At 46.2% G+C, this 16,638-nt stretch overlaps 1 long non-coding RNA gene across 4 annotated transcripts; it reads right to left on the bottom strand.

Annotated features, from left to right (window-relative positions):
- Window positions 1–11,438: 11,438 nt before the first annotated feature.
- LOC308576459 lies at window positions 11,439–15,953 on the bottom strand. Of its 4 annotated transcripts, none has more exons than XR_014003240.1 (4): window positions 15,733–15,953; window positions 14,183–14,409; window positions 13,139–13,352; window positions 11,439–12,693 (listed from the first exon to the last, which is right to left on the bottom strand). It is a non-coding gene; the product is annotated as an uncharacterized lncRNA (long non-coding RNA). The 4 variants fall into 4 exon arrangements; XR_014003241.1 differs by having other exon boundaries at window positions 14,237–14,409; window positions 15,733–15,943; XR_014003242.1 differs by having other exon boundaries at window positions 14,316–14,409; window positions 15,733–15,930.
- Between the last annotated feature and the right edge of the window lie 685 nt (window positions 15,954–16,638).

Below are 16,638 nucleotides of genomic sequence, written 5' to 3'. Positions count from 1 at the left end.
TGAGCAAAGTGTAGGGTTGCCATATTTCAAAAAGTGAAAATCCACACACCAAAGTTATTGAGCAAAGGGCATGAAGTGAAGTGAGAGGGTCTGAGAAGGAAAGGCTGGGCAGTGGGGAGAATTCAAATCCCCTTTCCTGTGTGCCCCCTTGGTGTTAAAAGCATGCCTCAGTTTACAGGTGAACAGGGAACCCGTGCAAGTAAGTCAACATGGCTGCCGCCATGACATCTAGTGTTTGATCTGCAGCAGGACATGACAAGACAATGAGCCCACCTTTGTCCTCTCCTTCTTGCGCCCCTGGAAGTGTGTGCGTTTTTTAAAGTTGTTGACCTTTTTTTAGTTTTGCACAAAGTTGTTGAGCTTTCATTTTTGAGCTATTTTTAAGGAAATTCACCCAAATCTAGACTTCTGACATGGGTCATCATATGTCCGCATTTTCCCACATACAGTGGACGCTCAGGTTGTGAATGTGATCCGTGCGGGAGGCACGTTTGCAACCCGCAGCGTTTGCAACCCATCTGTGCACGTGCGGGTTGCAATTCAGTGCTTCTGCACATGTGCAAAGCACAATTTAGCACTTCTGCGCATGTGTGGCCGCTGAAACCCGGAAGTAATCCATTCCGGTACTTCCAGGTTTTGGCGCATCCGTAACCCGAGGAAACGCAACCTGAAGCGTCTGTAACTCGAGGTATCCAAGAACCGCAAACAGGTCAGGTCACTTGGAAAGGCGAATCAAACAAAACTAATGTCATTAGACTGCAGATGTGAGGCCACTTATTTGCTGGCCAGAGTCCCTCCTTCCAGGAAAAAAGGGGGTGATACTTAAGAAGCAACGGCACGCCTTGCATTCCCAATCTGGCGTGAGGAAGGGTGGTGGGAGTTTTGGAAATCCAGGACAAGGGGCAGATGTGGCCTACTATGACCCACCACATGGTCATCTGTGTTATAAAGGGGTTGGCATGAACTGCGTGTTATGTATTGCTACGGAGTGGTAGTGGGAGGGAAAATCTTGCATGTTGAAGGATACAGTGGTGCCTCTGGTTGCGAATGGGATCCGTTCCGGAGGCCCGTTCGCAATATGAAAAGAGCGCAACCCACAGCAGCGCGTCTGCGCACGCACGGGCTGCAATTCGTCACTTCTGCGCATGCGCATTATGTCATTTTGCGCTTCTGTGCCTGCGCGAGTGGTGAAACCCGGAAGTAACCCTTTCCGGTACTTCCGGGTCGCCGCAGGACGTAACCTGAAAGAATGTAACATGAAGCGGACGTAACATGAAGCATGACTGTACTTGGAGCAATGAAATGGCAGGTGGGGCAAAAGCTAAGCCCCCCTCCCTTTGCCTGCACCATTTCTCTGCTCTCAATTCCCTCCTCCCACAGCAGCTTTTAAAAGAAAAGAACCACAGTGTTGGGGGGCTGTTAACATGTGTTAACATGTAATAAATAGCCCCTAAGAATCATCATACGATAACAGCATTCCTGAATAGTTCTACAATGAGTGCAAAACTACAGTGAGTGCCAGTAACAGCAGTCAATTGCATATTGTATTTCATTTCCACAATATGGGTCTCAGTATTATTTACACAGGTGACTTACTGTGCTGAAGGATCCAGCAATAATGATAAAAAACAGCAACAAAGGGTTTTGTGGCAGGGGCTTTATTGTGGCACAAGCTTTCAAAGACAACAGCCCTTTTCTTCAGATGCTTACCGTCCAAAATAGAGACACTTGTAGGGGTCTGCAGATGTGTAATGAAGTGTCTGAAAGAAAGATCCAGCCAAGACTCCATTGCAAAGCAATGCAACTCTTCCAATCCAAATTCTGGGGGTTCCAAGCTCAGTTCTATGAGTTGCTCATCAGCTGAGACATTTTGATTCAGCCGCAGTCAAATTTATGAGCTTCTTCAAATGGATATCAGTCAGTTCCCAAAGGAGATATAGATGCACACTCTGGACAGATAAGTAGCATTCTCGTAACAGGGGAAAACATGCTAGGATCCTTAAAAAACAACCAAGCAAACCCCCCCAACCCACATTTTCTCTTCACATGCTCAACTCCCATAGCCAACTGAGAATTTGTGGCTGGGAGCTCACTACAGTATATCTACACAACAACACACACCAGCTTTATACCAGAATGCCGAGATATTGCTGAGAACAGCAGACCCTCCAAGTGTCCCTATTTTCCAGGGATGTCCCGGATTTAGGGAAGCCATCCTGGTTTCTGATTTGATCCCAGATTGTCCCACTTTTCCTTAGGTGTGGAGTTATCCGACCCCTGAGCCGTCTGAAGGCAATCCTGTATAGAGAAGTTTTTTTTAAAAAAGTGTCTGATGCTTTATTATGTTTTTATATATGTTGGAAGCTGCCCAGAGTGGCTGGGGTAACCCGGTAAGATGTGTGAGGTACAAATAGTAAAATTATCATTATGGAATGGGACGTCCCTATTTTCACTGGAGAAATGTTGTAGGCTATGGAATTGTACAGAAAGTTGTGACTGTAGAGCACACGTGTCTTAAGGGTCTTGTTCTCTAGGTCTGTAGAAGAGTCTCCCCACATACTTAGGCCCATTTACAGTAGTTCCTCGGGTTAAGTACTTAATTCGTTCTGGAGGTCCATTCTTGGCAGGGGGTTGGACTCGATGGCCCTTGTGGTCTCTTCCAACTCTATGATTCTATGATTCTATGATTCTTAACCTGAAGCACCACTTTAGCTAACGGGGCCTCCTGCTGCCGCTGCACCGCTGGAGCATGATTTCTGTTTTCATCCTGAAGCAAAGTTCTTAACCTGAAGCACTATTTCTGGGTTAGCGGAGTCTGTAACCTGAAGCGTATGTAACCTGAAGCGTATGTAACCCGAGGTACCACTGTACTTCTGAAGCCCAGTCCCACCCCTCCACACCTTCCCCATAAAAAGGCCGCAAAGCTCTTCACAATTGGGGACGGGTTAGTTGGTTGGATGGATGGCTGCAGGCAGTTAATCTATTTACTGTTGTTGTGCAAGGTTCCCAACAAGAGACAAAGGAGCAAAACTACAACGTTCGCCATTGTAGGGACGTGACAAACAGTGGGGAATACCCAGTCAACAACATGACTTGTTGCCATGGAAGTGTCCAAAAACACACACACGGCCCTCTTAGGGTTTTGGGGGCTGGGTGGTGGCGGTGGCAGCAGCAGCCAGGAAGTTTGCTCAAATTACAGAGATTTGCATTTAAGAGGGAAAAAATAGCCCCTGCTACTCCTCGCCAGACAACCTGTACTGAATTAAGTGTTATATTATAGGCCTCACATAACTGCAGCAACCACAGTGACGTCCTGCGGCTTTGCAGACTTCCGAAGTAAAACACTGTTTAATGTCTGTGTGTGTAGTGTTGCCATGGCGAGGGGTGTGTGTGTGTGTTTGTGTGTGCCTGTGTGTGCGTGCGTGCGCAGCCTGCTTATCACAGGGAAGGAAATCTGAGCTCAGCCAGGGCTTGACGCAAGCCAGGGACGATTGGGTGGCTGACAAAAACACGCAGAGGAAGTAATTCCTGGGTTTGCCTCAATCTTCTGCTGGGAAAAGGCGCAGCCGGACAGTGGAGGAATGGACTTTACTATTCAGGATTGCCACTGGGAACGAGATAAAAAAACAAAACCAAGCCACAAGCCACTGGTGTAAATGAAGATAGAGAGGGCAGGGGAAATCTGACCCAAAACAAGTTGAAATGGCACTGGCCTTCTTACTAATTCTCACAGGGCACCCTCCAACATTTTTCTGATGAAAATAGGGACGTCCCATTCCATAATGATAATTTTACTATTTATACCCGACACATCGTACTGGTTGCCCCAGCCACTCTGGGCAGCTTCCAACATATAACAAAAATCATAAAACATTAAACTTTGAAAAACTTTCCTATACAGGACTGCCTTCAGATGGCTCATGGGTCAGATAACTCCATACCCTCCAACATTTCTCCAATGAAAATAGAGACATCCTAAGGAAAAGTGGGATATTCCGGGATCAAACCAGGACGGCTTCTCCAAATTTTGGGACTCTTGGACAGTGCTTTTTTCTGGGGGGACGCAGAATTTACCATATTTTTTGCTCTAGAAAACTCACTTTTTCCCTCCTAAAAAGTAAGGGGAAATGTGTGTGCGTCTTATGGAGCGAATGCAGGCTGCGCAGCTATCCCAGAAGCCAGAACAGCAAGAGGGACTGCTGCTTTCACTGCGCAGCGATCCCTCTTGCTGTTCTGGCTTCTGAGATGCAGAATATTTTTTTTCTTATTTTCCTCCTCCAAAAACTAGGTGCGTCTTGTGGTCTGGTGAGTCTTATAGAGCAAAAAATACGGTATGTTTGGCCTCATTGAGGGGCTGTATTTCAATATGAATGGGAAAATTAGAGTACCCCTAAACATTTTTTTAGGGAGGAAAAAAGCACTTGGACGGTCTGTGTGCAGCTCATGTTCACTCACAATGAGACCGGTGCAGGAAAACCTCTTGGTGGATAGCTGTAGCCACCCAGCCCAAATTCAGCAGAGTTCATGAAAGCATGCTTATTATTCATTCATGCGTCTGCCCCACTCACTTATTAAGCGGAGGGTGGGGAGGGGTTATAACATCACAATGGGTGCGGAGGTGAGGAGAGCTGAGGCTTTGCTCTCCCCCCTCACTGGGCCACATTCCGTGGCTCCAGGCACACACCTGCCCAGCCTGGTCCACTTCCGGTACTACCGGAGCTGAGCTCTGGAAAATGTGCTCGAGGGAACACAGCATACAAGTGGGGTTCTGATATGGTAGAGGGAAGAGGAGGATGATGATGATAATGATGATGACACAAGATATGCAAGAGTTACAGTGGTGCCTCGCAAGACGAAAAGAATCCGTTCTGTGATTCTCTTCGTCTAGCGGTTTTTTTGTCTTGCGAAGCAAGCCCATTGAAGGATTAGCGGATTAGCGCTATTAGCGGCTTTTAGAGGCTTTTAGCGGCTTATCTGCTGATCACATCAGCTGATAAGCGGATTAGCGCAATTAGCGGCTTTTAGAGGCTTTTAGCAGCTTATCTGCTGATCGGATCAGCTGATAAGCGGCTTAGCGGCTTAGAAAAAGGGGGAAAGGGGGGGGAAACCAGCAGGAACTCGCAAGACATTGTCGTCTTGCGAAGCAAGCCCATAGGAGATTCGTTTTGCGAAGCACCTCCAAAACGGAAAACTCTTTCGTCTAGCGAGTTTTCCGTCTTGCGAGGCATTCGTCTTGCGGGACACCACTGTACATAAAAAAAGAATTAAAAGAAAACAACAGTATACAGTCATACCTCGGGATAAATGTGCTTCAAGTTAAGTATTTGCGGGTTGCGCTCCACGGCGACCGTGAAGTAATGGAGCACATTACTTCTGGGTTTTGCCATGCGCGCATGCGCAGATGGTCAACATGATGTCATGCGCAGAAGCGCGAAACGCAACCCGCGCACATGCAGACACGGGTTGCATTCGCTTCAGGATGTGAATGGGGTTCCGGAACGGATCCTGTTCGCATCCCGAGGTACCACTGTATGTTCAAGAGACAAACGTTTCTGAATATATTCGCAAAGTTGTGCTTAGTTTCTCTTAAAGCCACGAACATTGTGTCCTAAAAATGAGACACCCCTCTCGCTGCTTAAACATGGACCAAAACAAAAACACCCGACAGCTTCTGCCACATCTAGCTTGGCCCTTAATGGAGCTTTAACCCACCGCTTGGGTCAGTCACCTCACCGGTTCGCTCATCATGCTAAACCAAACCATGGTTTCTTGTGAACGAGCAACTGCATGAGTGAAGGTCACAGCTGTTCTGCTCCTCCGCCAATCCTGATGCCATGTTTTGGCTTAGAGTTCCATACAAACCAGGCTGCCGTGTCCCTTGGAGAGGAACAGTCCCAAACAGCTGCTTAATCTGAACCGAGCTCAACCTCTGTCTGTGTGTTAAGCGCACTCTCTCATGCACCAACACTTCACTTCCCAGCTGTGCCATACCCAATGCTATTTTTCTAGAAAAAGAGGCACCAGAACTCACCACAAACACCTCCCTTATTCTCTTGCAATGGCAATGGCGCTCACCTGAGAGGTCCCGGAACTGAGTTCTGGTGAATTCCAGTAGGAAAAAGGCCTTCTGTGGGAAAGTGTGTGCTGTAACATAGTGGGGACGGGGGGGATGGGACACTTTTTTATTTTTTATTTAAAAAGAACATGATCACCTATGGGACAGGGAACTGGGACGTGGGTGGCGCTGTGGTCTAAACCACAGAGCCTAGGCCTTGCCGATCAGAAGGTCAGTAGTTCGATTCCCCACGATGGGGTGAGCTCCCGTTGCTCGGTCCCTGCTCCTGCCCACCTAGCAGTTCAAAAGCACGTCAAAGTGCAATTAGATAAATAGGTACCGCTCTGGCAGGAAGGTGAAGGGCATTTCCATGTGCTGCTCTGGTTCGCCTTAAGCTATCTGCGGACAAACGCAGGGTCCCTCGGCCAGTAAGGCAAGATGAGCGACACAACCCCAGAGTCGTTCGTGACTGGACTTAACAGTCAGGGGTCCCTTTACCTTTTTATAGGACAGGGATAGATTCCTAGTGAATCTTTTTCTTTTCAGGATTTCTTATCAAGCATGCTGATATTGTGTGTGTGTGGTGGTGGGATTGTTTGAGGGCAATACATTTTTGTAGTTTTATATTTTGATTTTGTTCTGTGAACTGCCCTGAGACCTCCGGGTATAGGGCAGTATATAAATTCAATAATAATCATAATCATAATCCTAACCATAATCAATAAATAAATAAATAAATAAATAAATGCTGTTCTAGACAAGTAGAAGCCGTTACTAGTAGCTTCCATTTGTAGAATTGGCACATGCCTACAAGGTGACGCCTGCAGAAAAAACAAAGAATTGTTTTATTGAATTTATTTTATTCATTTTTAAATTCTGAACTTCCTGCCATCATCATCCAAGATGGGAAACAATGGGGATGGGAAACTGAACCCAGAACAGCTTCCCCACAGAAGTACACGTTGGCACAAATAACTTTGCCATTCAGAAATGGCCACACCCAAAGTAAGGGGAGAAGTTGGTAGAGTGAGCTAAGCAAAGGCCTGGGACCCCGGAGGGAGGATGTTGTGTCTCTTCTGGGGATACGCAGGGGGCTTCTGTGCTTTGTGGAGAAGAGAGGAAGCATGGCATGAATAGGCTGAAAGGGCACTGGTCCTCTGGTGAACTACTGGAAACTGCTGGTTTCCGAGATTCTTGCAAAAAAAATGCTGCAACGGATAGATCAAATGGGCATAGCTCTTACGCTCTTAATAAAGAGTGTTTGGTACTCAGGATAACTTAATACAGAGAATAAAAGTAGCTCTGCTGGCCCATAAGAAAAAAATCCAAGGTCCATATTAGGGCAAGGCCTTTGTTAGTCCAACCAAAATGCCATAAAGTAATGTGTAAGCTTTTGATTTCCCCAGAACTCTTTTGGTTGGCTTAATGATGGCATTGCCCCAATATGGACTTTGGAATTGATACAGGAAAAACTATGCATTAACCGTTAAAAGATCCCGAGTGCACTAACTTCCGTTGCAAAATTAGAACACAGGGGTGCATTTGAACAGGACAAAGTGGGCACATGAAGCGCACCATACATGCCTGAAATTAGCCCTCTTTCTCTCGCATGCGCACACCGTAAATCTTTGATCTTCACAGGAACACACTTTTGGGAAGGCAACTACTGTGAAAAGGATTTATGACTGAGGTCCGGGACTGCAGGCAGCACAGAGTATGTGACTCAACGCTGGATTCAAAGACCAAAGGAGGCACCTACGGGACAGGGCTTAAGGCAGCCTCTGAACACTCTGGCTCTTTGCAGCTGGCCCCAAGCCTGCGCAAGGCCCTTCCAGATGCTGTCCATAAATAGAGAGTGTCCACTGAAGGAAATGCAGGGAGGCCGCTGGGAGCAACGGTGTGGGTAGGGGTGTAAAGAGAGAGGCATCAGAGGTGATTCCCCTCTGTCTACTGGCTGAACAGAACAAGTGACATTTCATGCGCATTTTGAAATCTTTGGTACTCATTCTAAAGGCGACGGCCAGAGTTTTATTCTTTGTGTGGGAACACAGCACTTTTGGCACTGAACTTGGGTTCCTCTTAACTGGAGGTTGGGGTGGGAAATGGCATGGTGGAGAGACACAGGATTTGGGGTAGGGCTTGAACATACCGTAGAGGTGCACCAACACCTTTTTTACTCTGATTCTGTTTTTGTTTATATGGTACATCAGTTTAACTGCCCCAGCTTCCCTCAAAGAATCCTGAGAACTGTAGTTTGGTGATGATGCTGAAAATTATCGGTTTGAGATCCCAAGCCTTTCAATGGCCTGCACATCCCAGAACAGGCCTCTAGTACCGTAGAGATTTTTAAGGAAGAGAAATTTCAGCAAGTGTAGCCTCATCATGCTATAGGGCTGATAAAAGCTGCATTTGCTGGAACTCTTGTTGTTATCCAGGCTAGTGGTTCTTTTTGCTGTCCTGCATGAACCAGCACACTGCACCCCCCCCCTTTGTATCTAATTATATAGTGAGAAGCATAACAATATAGCACATTGTCTGACTTGAGAATTAACTAGTTGGTTGGCATCCATCTGTCTCAGGAGACAATGGAGGAGTGTGCCTTTGAAGTCAAACCTTTGGAGAGTTACCTTGCCTGCTGTGACTGTACAGACCAATAAGGGAGAGACATGTTTTGTTGCAGGTGAGGCAGATGAAGGCATTGGATTGTGCGTGTTACCAAGGCATTTCTTCTTTCTGTACTCCTTCTGTGGTCATTCGCCCTCTGGTCATTGCTGTGGCTACACTGCAGATGCCTGCAAGCTATTTCCACAAGGCAGGGTTAATGTTACCAGCCTCATGGCATCTTTACAGTAATTTAGACTAGGTCTTCCAACAGGCCTGGTGCCTGAAGCCAGCACATCCTTTGGGTCGTGCCATCTTCCATTCTGTGGACATGACCAAGCCAGCATAGAAATCACTGAGACAGGGGTGTGAACATGCTGGGAATGTGGTTTGGGACAGCACATCTTTGTTTGAGACTCTGTCCTGCTATGTGATGCAGCACATGTGAAAGGCGTTGAGACATTGCTCCAGGCAGGTATAAGTTGCCAACATCTCATTCCCATAAAGTAGCATGTTCAATACACAAGACTGGTAGATCTTCATTGTGGTCAATAGCATCACAGTCTCCCATACACTTTTGGAGAGACAAGTCATTGCTGTAGCTGCCTTGCCAACATGCTCGTCCAGCTCAGAGTCGATGGAGAGGTTGCTAGTTATGGTGGAGCCCAGGTAGAGAAAATCACCTACCACCTCAAGCATGTGGTCACCAATGCTGATGCGTGGAGTGATGGTGACATCTTGACCGAGGATGTTGGTCTTCATCAAGCTGATGGTGAGGCCAAACTCCATGCAGGCTTGGGCAAAACAGCTGATGAGTCTCTGTAGAACTTCCTCAGAGCACACAGTCAAGGCTGCGTCATTTGCAAACATCTCACAGGACCCACCACACTTTTGTCTTGGGTGGAGACGTGCCAGGTTGAACAGGCCTCCATTGCTCCTTGAATGGATGTACACACTGTCTTCTGTTGAGCTGAAGGCATCTGAGAGCAACAGGGAGAAGAACATGCCAAAGAGAGTTGGGGTGAGAACACAGCTCTTTATAGGAAGGCGTACATGTTTTTGTGGCAGGGCATGATCATCTCATGGGGTTTAGGTGGGCATCTATCTTACTGAGCAGTGTGAAGAGTCATTTTCGGCTGATGAGGTCAAAGCCCTTTGTCAGGTCTATGAAGGCGATTTACATGGGGCGCCTCTGCTCTTGGCATTTCTCCTGCAGCTGACACAGTGATCAAATCATGTCACTGTTGACCTCAGAGCTCAAAAGCTGCCTTGTGACTTGCATAGGAGCCAACTCCTAGGAACCAAGGTCCCTTCGCTCCCCCCCCTAAAATATTTGAGGGGCCCCACCCCCACAAGTTAATGGGCATTGCCATTCAAATTGTGTGTGTGACGTCTTGTGATTGATTATTTTTATTATTATTGAAATTTTATTCAAGTTGGCACCCCGGTGACTCGGGATTGACCTTTCAGCGAGTGAATGTAATCTGTTGAGAACTACATGGGTTAAGGCTTTCCCCACAGTACTCAGCAGGGAGATTCCATAGTGGTTGTTATATGTTAGTAACCTTTCTTCTGGTAGAGGGTCACAATGCTGGAGTCGAGCACGTCTTGTGGCATGGATCTTGCTTCTCAACACTGTAAGAGAAGGCTGTGGAGCTGAGAATTGACTGGAATATTATTTTCTCATTTTCGTTTTAAACTTCCTTCCCTTTTGCAACTGAGTTGGTGCTCTGGGTGGAGATCAGAAGGTTCTTGGCGATGACCCTTGAAGTACGGGAAGAGGCGCTGTGAATGTGTCACGATCACAGCTTGCCAGACCCTGAGAAACCTTTGAAATTCCTGACACTAGGAATACTGGACTGCAAGACTCACAACTTTGTCAAAAACTATCAATTTGTGATGGTTTCATTTGGTAGCGACCACACGGGAACAGCAGTGTGGGTTGTGCCTAACTCAGATCTATCACCATCAGATCTATCACTTTTGACCCCAGGTCTTCACATATTTTCTCAGACTTGCAACTGATGTCTTGGAATGAAACTAGGGGTGCTACTTCCGAGCTGTGGCCCCTCCAAACTGATTCTGAAGTAACACAACAGAGCTCCCAGAGTCAAAGGCAGAAAAGATTGTTCACAAAGATCCGTATCTGACTCATGAACCTGAACAGATCTTACTTGTTTCAGCTCTACATCCTCTTGCCTGTACCCAACCCAAAAAGTGCATGCCAGATGGCTTCAACCAAAGGCGGCTCTTTGGATCGACTCTCTGAACAGCCAAAATACGTACAACCAAGGGTGCACATAATCCAGTAAGAACTGGTTCTGCACAAGCTTCTTTGAAATGACTCAGAGGTGGGGCTGCACCCATAATTAGCGCCAAACCTAACTTTGCATCTTGATGACCCAGAAAAGCAGTAAATTCCACGAAATATGAACTGGTTTTGTTCATATTGCAGCTGCCGAGTCCTGGAGAGCAAATTAGTCTAGCTACACTGGACCACACCAGGGGAAACATGTCTTGGTTACCTCCAGCCTTCCTTATCTACACAATACTGAGGCTCTGGTAGGAATTCAGTATGGGCTGGAAAATGTCTTTAACCGTCATTAGAAAACAATCGGAACAAGTAAAGTCAAACTGGAAAACTTAACTTATTGACAATCTACTCGCAGAGTTCCTCAGGACAAGCAAGAAAGGCAAATTAAACATACATTTCTCAGGGTGCACCAATCATATGTAGGGTTCATTAGTCCCAGAAGTGGCTGAGACCTGGTTCTCACAGAAATGGCAAACCAGTAGCTAATCTTTATTCCCTTTAGATTGCCCAGATGGCAGAATTATTTTTGTATTGACACACACAGTCCTTGCACATGGAGAACTAACATGTCAGGGAGGAGGTTAGGCTAGAAGTGAACTGTTTCCTCTCACATCGAATTTTGTACATGCAGACCATTTTTTGAACAGAGAACCGTTCGAGGCATGTGAACCTCGCAATGGTCAGCCAGTAGTGCAGGCCAGGCCCAGATTGAGAACCAGGCCTAAAAGACAGGATATGCAAAATTGCATTCAGTCCCAGGTCAAAAACGAAACACAGTGGAAAAGAGAAAACAATAGTCGGCACCCAGTCGTTTTGGGATGAGAATCCAGCTCTGAGCAGCATATGCTACGTTCCAGCAGTCCACCCTTGAGACCGGCAACTCTCCATGTGTCCTAGAATAACCTTGATTCCCCCTCCCCTTGTAACCCAGAATCATTTTGACTCCCTAAATACCGACGGCCTCAGCCCCAAATACCATGGAGCAGGAATGTTGGCTGCCAGTTTGCAGACATGAAAGGGTGTTATTCCTATTCCACACACACATTACAGTAAAGAGGCCCCTCCTACGTCCTGTCTCATCTGTCTGCCCTCACAATTACTGGCCTGGGAGGGGCTAAGGTTTTAAAAAGGATTTCCCTTCTTTGACTAAAAGTCAGTGACTTTCAGTGGTAAGTTCCCAGCTCAGACTCTTGGCAGCTGGATACTCTCTCTCTCTCTCCTTCTCTCTCTCTCCCTCCCTCTCTCCCTCTTTCTTATCTTCTTGCCCTTTTTCTCTCTCTCTTTCAAGGAGGAATTATACAGCAGCTGGGACCTTCTTACCAGGAACATTCAGATTGCTAGGTAAGCGCTAACTTTTTTGCGGTTTTCTCTGCATCTTGCAATCTGGCTCTTCAGCTACATTTTTTTTTAAAAAAAGTATTTAAGCATGTGTTGTGTGTCGTCTAGAAATTGCTCCCCACGGCGGCAAAATGTTCTTGGATGGTGTTTGGTTTCATAACGAAGGGGATTTGCGTCATAAATCTCATTCACTTTCTTTAAAAAATGTGATTCAGAAGGCAGCTGGGGGAAGGTACGGGGGGAATTCTTCCACTGGGGGCCACGTTTAGGACTTGCTGCTGGTGCAGGCAGGAGTTTATCACAGTCATGGGGTCTTCCTTTGACCGTGGACTGGCGTAGTTGAGAATGGTGCCAGACACACCCGAAATCCCCTTGAAGTGTTTCACTAGGGAGACAGAGAGAGAGAAAGAAAAAAAGAAAGAAAGATGAAAGTTGGTTAAACTGCATTCTTGCTCTTTAGATCCTAACAGAAGCCCCTTCAGGAAGAATGACTTTAGCAAGTGCTGCTACTTTCCTTTGCTAGGTGCGTACGTGAATTTGCTTAACCCCAACAGTGTCAATTGCAAGTACAGCTGGTATAGAACGAAGGCACCTGCCCCATTTGTACAACAGGCCTTTCTGACCACTTCCAAGTGTGCTCTGGCTTTTGTAAGTCTGAAGTGCCTGTCCAGAGCAGGCATGCAGGAGAATGCTAGTCCTGCAGGAAGATTCTGCCTGGGCGGAAATCTGCATTAATATGATTAATACGGTACAATTTTCCCTTAACCCGCCGTGGCAAAATACAGTGGGGGTTGATGAGGATGTTCCAGACACCGTTTGAGAAGACAGACCTTCTCCTGGAGCATGCTAGTTCCCAGGCGTGCATGGTGCTTGTCTCAGCGATAAGCTCCTTTCCCGTGCGTATGTGCATGAGATGTGGGGAATTGTGGTATGTTGAGAAAACTTCATTCGAGTTGAAATGTGTCCGGGCCATAAAGAGACGTGGTAACACGTCCCCACACAAGCAGCAGGGTGGAGGTAAACAATCCAACCTCCTTGGTGAATCTGGCAAACAAAGACAAAAGAAAGAGAGAGACATAACTTTGGCTGGGAATGTTGAGTGGCTTCCCCCTCTGTTGAGTCTCCTTTGAGGTTGTATAACCGCCCACAGCTAAGTTATATAAGGACAATTGGAACATGATGAGGCATCAGTTTTGGGTGGGGGCACTTCCTCGTCAGTGGTACCCTCAAAATGGCACCAGTCACACACTCTGCCTGGCTCACACCCATAGGGAGAATGATTCATTCTTTCCTCGTAGATTTACTTCTCCATTTTCCGCGTGAAATTGCTTCTGCCGGGACGGATGGTCCTTTGCAAATTTCAGGGCCACTCCCTTTCATATTTTCCATTCTTGAAGCCCAGACATGCTTATTGATAGTAGACTTGTGGCACTGCTGGTGTGTCCATGGACAGACAGAATGGCGAATTTATATTGATGCTTTTCTCCCTTTCGTTTTGGTCTGCAGTGAGTCACATATTGAGGATCCCCCAACTTTTCACTATTAAGGGTGGCCAAAGACATTTGGTGCCTGGAGGGGGAAATGCAAGCTTGAGCAAAATGACTTCCATCAGGCTTGCATAGGGGAAAGTGTGCCCCATTGGGAGACAAATGTATATCAGATCTTTCTGCCACCCACCACTTGCCTCATTGAAATACTACATTTGTTCTGTTTAAGATTATTTCATTACCTCTCTCTCTTATTTATATAAAAGCTGCTATAGCCTCCCTTTGCACAAACTCACTTTGGGGTAGAGAAGCTGTACTGGAGGGGAGGGCTGTTTAACCCTTTCCCTCTGGGCTAGCATCCCTAGGCAAATATATATATACAAGTACGTTTTAAATTTTCAGCTTTAAAACGATGTTGGGACATCCATTCATGGTTCTTACTGCGTCACATGCGCTCTGGCCTGAAGCGTCTTGGGGGTGATTCCTGCTCAGGTCACTTCTGCAAATGTTTACCTCTTGCCCCTAATTCGCACTCCTAGGGAGTCTAGCCTCGGTTTCAGAAGTAGAAGCTACAGCCAGGTTTGTTTCAAATGTCTGGATATGGAGGAAATCTCCTAAAAGAGGGAAAAGGGAATAGGTGAAATCCATAAGCCCTTGTGGAAACTTGTGAGCATGTCAGGATGTGAGCATGATGTACTTGAGCATGATGGAGGCTGAAGCGAGGAAGTGGATTTTAGCAGTGGGGATGCCTGCCATGCGGTCCCTTTTCCAATTTATTGGCCCTCCTCCCATCACCACCGCTAATCGAATAACACAACATTGTGACCGTCCGAATCCTTGTCTTCTGAGCTGAATGTGTTTAATGTCTCTTGAGTTTTCCGATCATGGGGGGATTATTAATGGACAATATGGGAAGGGCCTTCTCTTTTGCAAGAAGGTAAGGAGGCAGGCATCAACACAGGAGGTGCCCTTCCTCTCTCAAGGCACAGCACTTTATAAAAGGAGGAAAGGGGGGGAGGAATAAGTGTTTGCCCTCTGGTTGCCCATTCCTTTTCTCTGTTGTTGAAGAAGAACTTCTCCAATTGTGTTTGTGCTGTCTGCCCTGATGCTTCCCATGGTTAACAAGTAAAGTGTAGCACTATTATTCTTACTATTGCCAACAATTACTTACTTATTGATTCATTCATTTATTTTCAAGTGCACATACCCAGAAGGCACTATGCACAGTTCTTCTTTTTGCATTTTATATAGTGTTAAACTCCAGTGCAATGCTGTGGCGAACGCGACACCCGTATAAATTCTAAAGCGGCATCTCCTCAAAGTTTCAGGCTAGAGGAACAATTGCTAGCCAATGAATGCAAGGCAGGGCTGCAAGCTTTGCTCAGGTTAATTGGTAGCTTCCCCGTCAGCGTGAGCTTTCGTCAATTAACTGGTGGAGGACAATTTACATTGGTGAGGGCAAATTTTAATTGGTGGGGCAAATGATTCTTGGCAATTCCACCCCCACCCAAAAAAACCCCACAGTTTTTATTTTTCAAGTTTTACATTACAGCTTGGACAAATAAATGCATTGCAAACTGTACAAAGAGTTGAAAAATTACTATATATAGGTTCGAAGTGGGGAGGAATTACAGCAATTATATTTATAATGACATCGTTCACAATTTTAAACTGATTAAAAGCATTTTAGAATAATGTTTTTGAGGTTTTGATTCTGGTGTACTAATGTAATAGGGGGATGAAAAGAAAATATTTGGTTTTTGTCTCGTTGATTACACTGTAAATTATGTCACATTTCCTTCAAAATCCCCAAAGGATGATTTTATTAAAATACAAATTGATTTGAATTTACTGAATCAATTGGTTTTAAAAGACAAATAAATATTCACCTACAAATTATTTTAATGGCTGGACAGCCCCCATAGAAGGGTACCTACCCCATTGTCATAATGAAGGATGCAAGTCCGGCCCCTGCAGCCTGCGGTTTGGATTTGTGAGAGCCCCACATGTGTGTACAAGGAGGGAAGCTGGCAAAGGGCTCGCGTTTGCCACACCAAATTGTTTCTGCTCTTGGGAACAGAATTTTCACATCCCGCCCTGCTTCCTAACATCAAAGTGTCGAAACAAGCATATACCTCGAGAACCCAGGCTGCGGCTGTTGGGGAATCACCATGAACGGGTGTGTTGCACACGGTGAACAGTTTGTGTGTGTGTTGTGGCGCTGTTGTTGTTGATGATGATGTTTAATTCCAAACACCATGTGGAACCAAAGTTGGGACGGCAATTCTGTCATCTGTTTGATGCCACCCTAAATGCCTTATATCAGGGGTAGGCAACCTAAGGCCTGGGGGCCGGATGCAGCCCAATCGCCTTCTCAATCCGGACCACAGATGGTCCGGGAATCAGCCTGTTTTTACATGAGCAGAATGTGTCCTTTTATTTAAAATGCATCTCTGGGTTATTGGTGGGGCATAGGAATTCGTTCTCCCCCCCAAAAAAATATAGTCCGCCCCCCCCCACATGGTCTGAGGGATGGTGGACCAGCACACAGCTGAAAAAGGTTGCTGACCCCTGCCTTATATAGTATTGAATATTACAAAAAAAAAATGGACTTGAGAATATGCCTTTCCTCCCAATAATTCCCCTTCCCTTTGCCCTGCTCCTAACCTCTCCGACGTATCCCCTCGTCTCCTTGATGCCTGGGAGGGGTTTGCAAGATAAGCTATTTGCTCTGGAAGCTTGGGTGTTACCTTGAGATACCACAGCGACTGGCACCATTAATAAGATATAAGTCAGGGTACCAAGATCATTTGCCCGCATTTGTCTGCATTTCTTCCTCTCAC

Source organism: Podarcis bocagei (genome assembly GCF_964188305.1).
Source record: "Podarcis bocagei genome assembly, chromosome: 17".
Lineage (NCBI taxonomy): Eukaryota > Metazoa > Chordata > Lepidosauria > Squamata > Lacertidae > Podarcis > Podarcis bocagei.
This window is presented reverse-complemented; position numbering and strand designations above follow the sequence as displayed.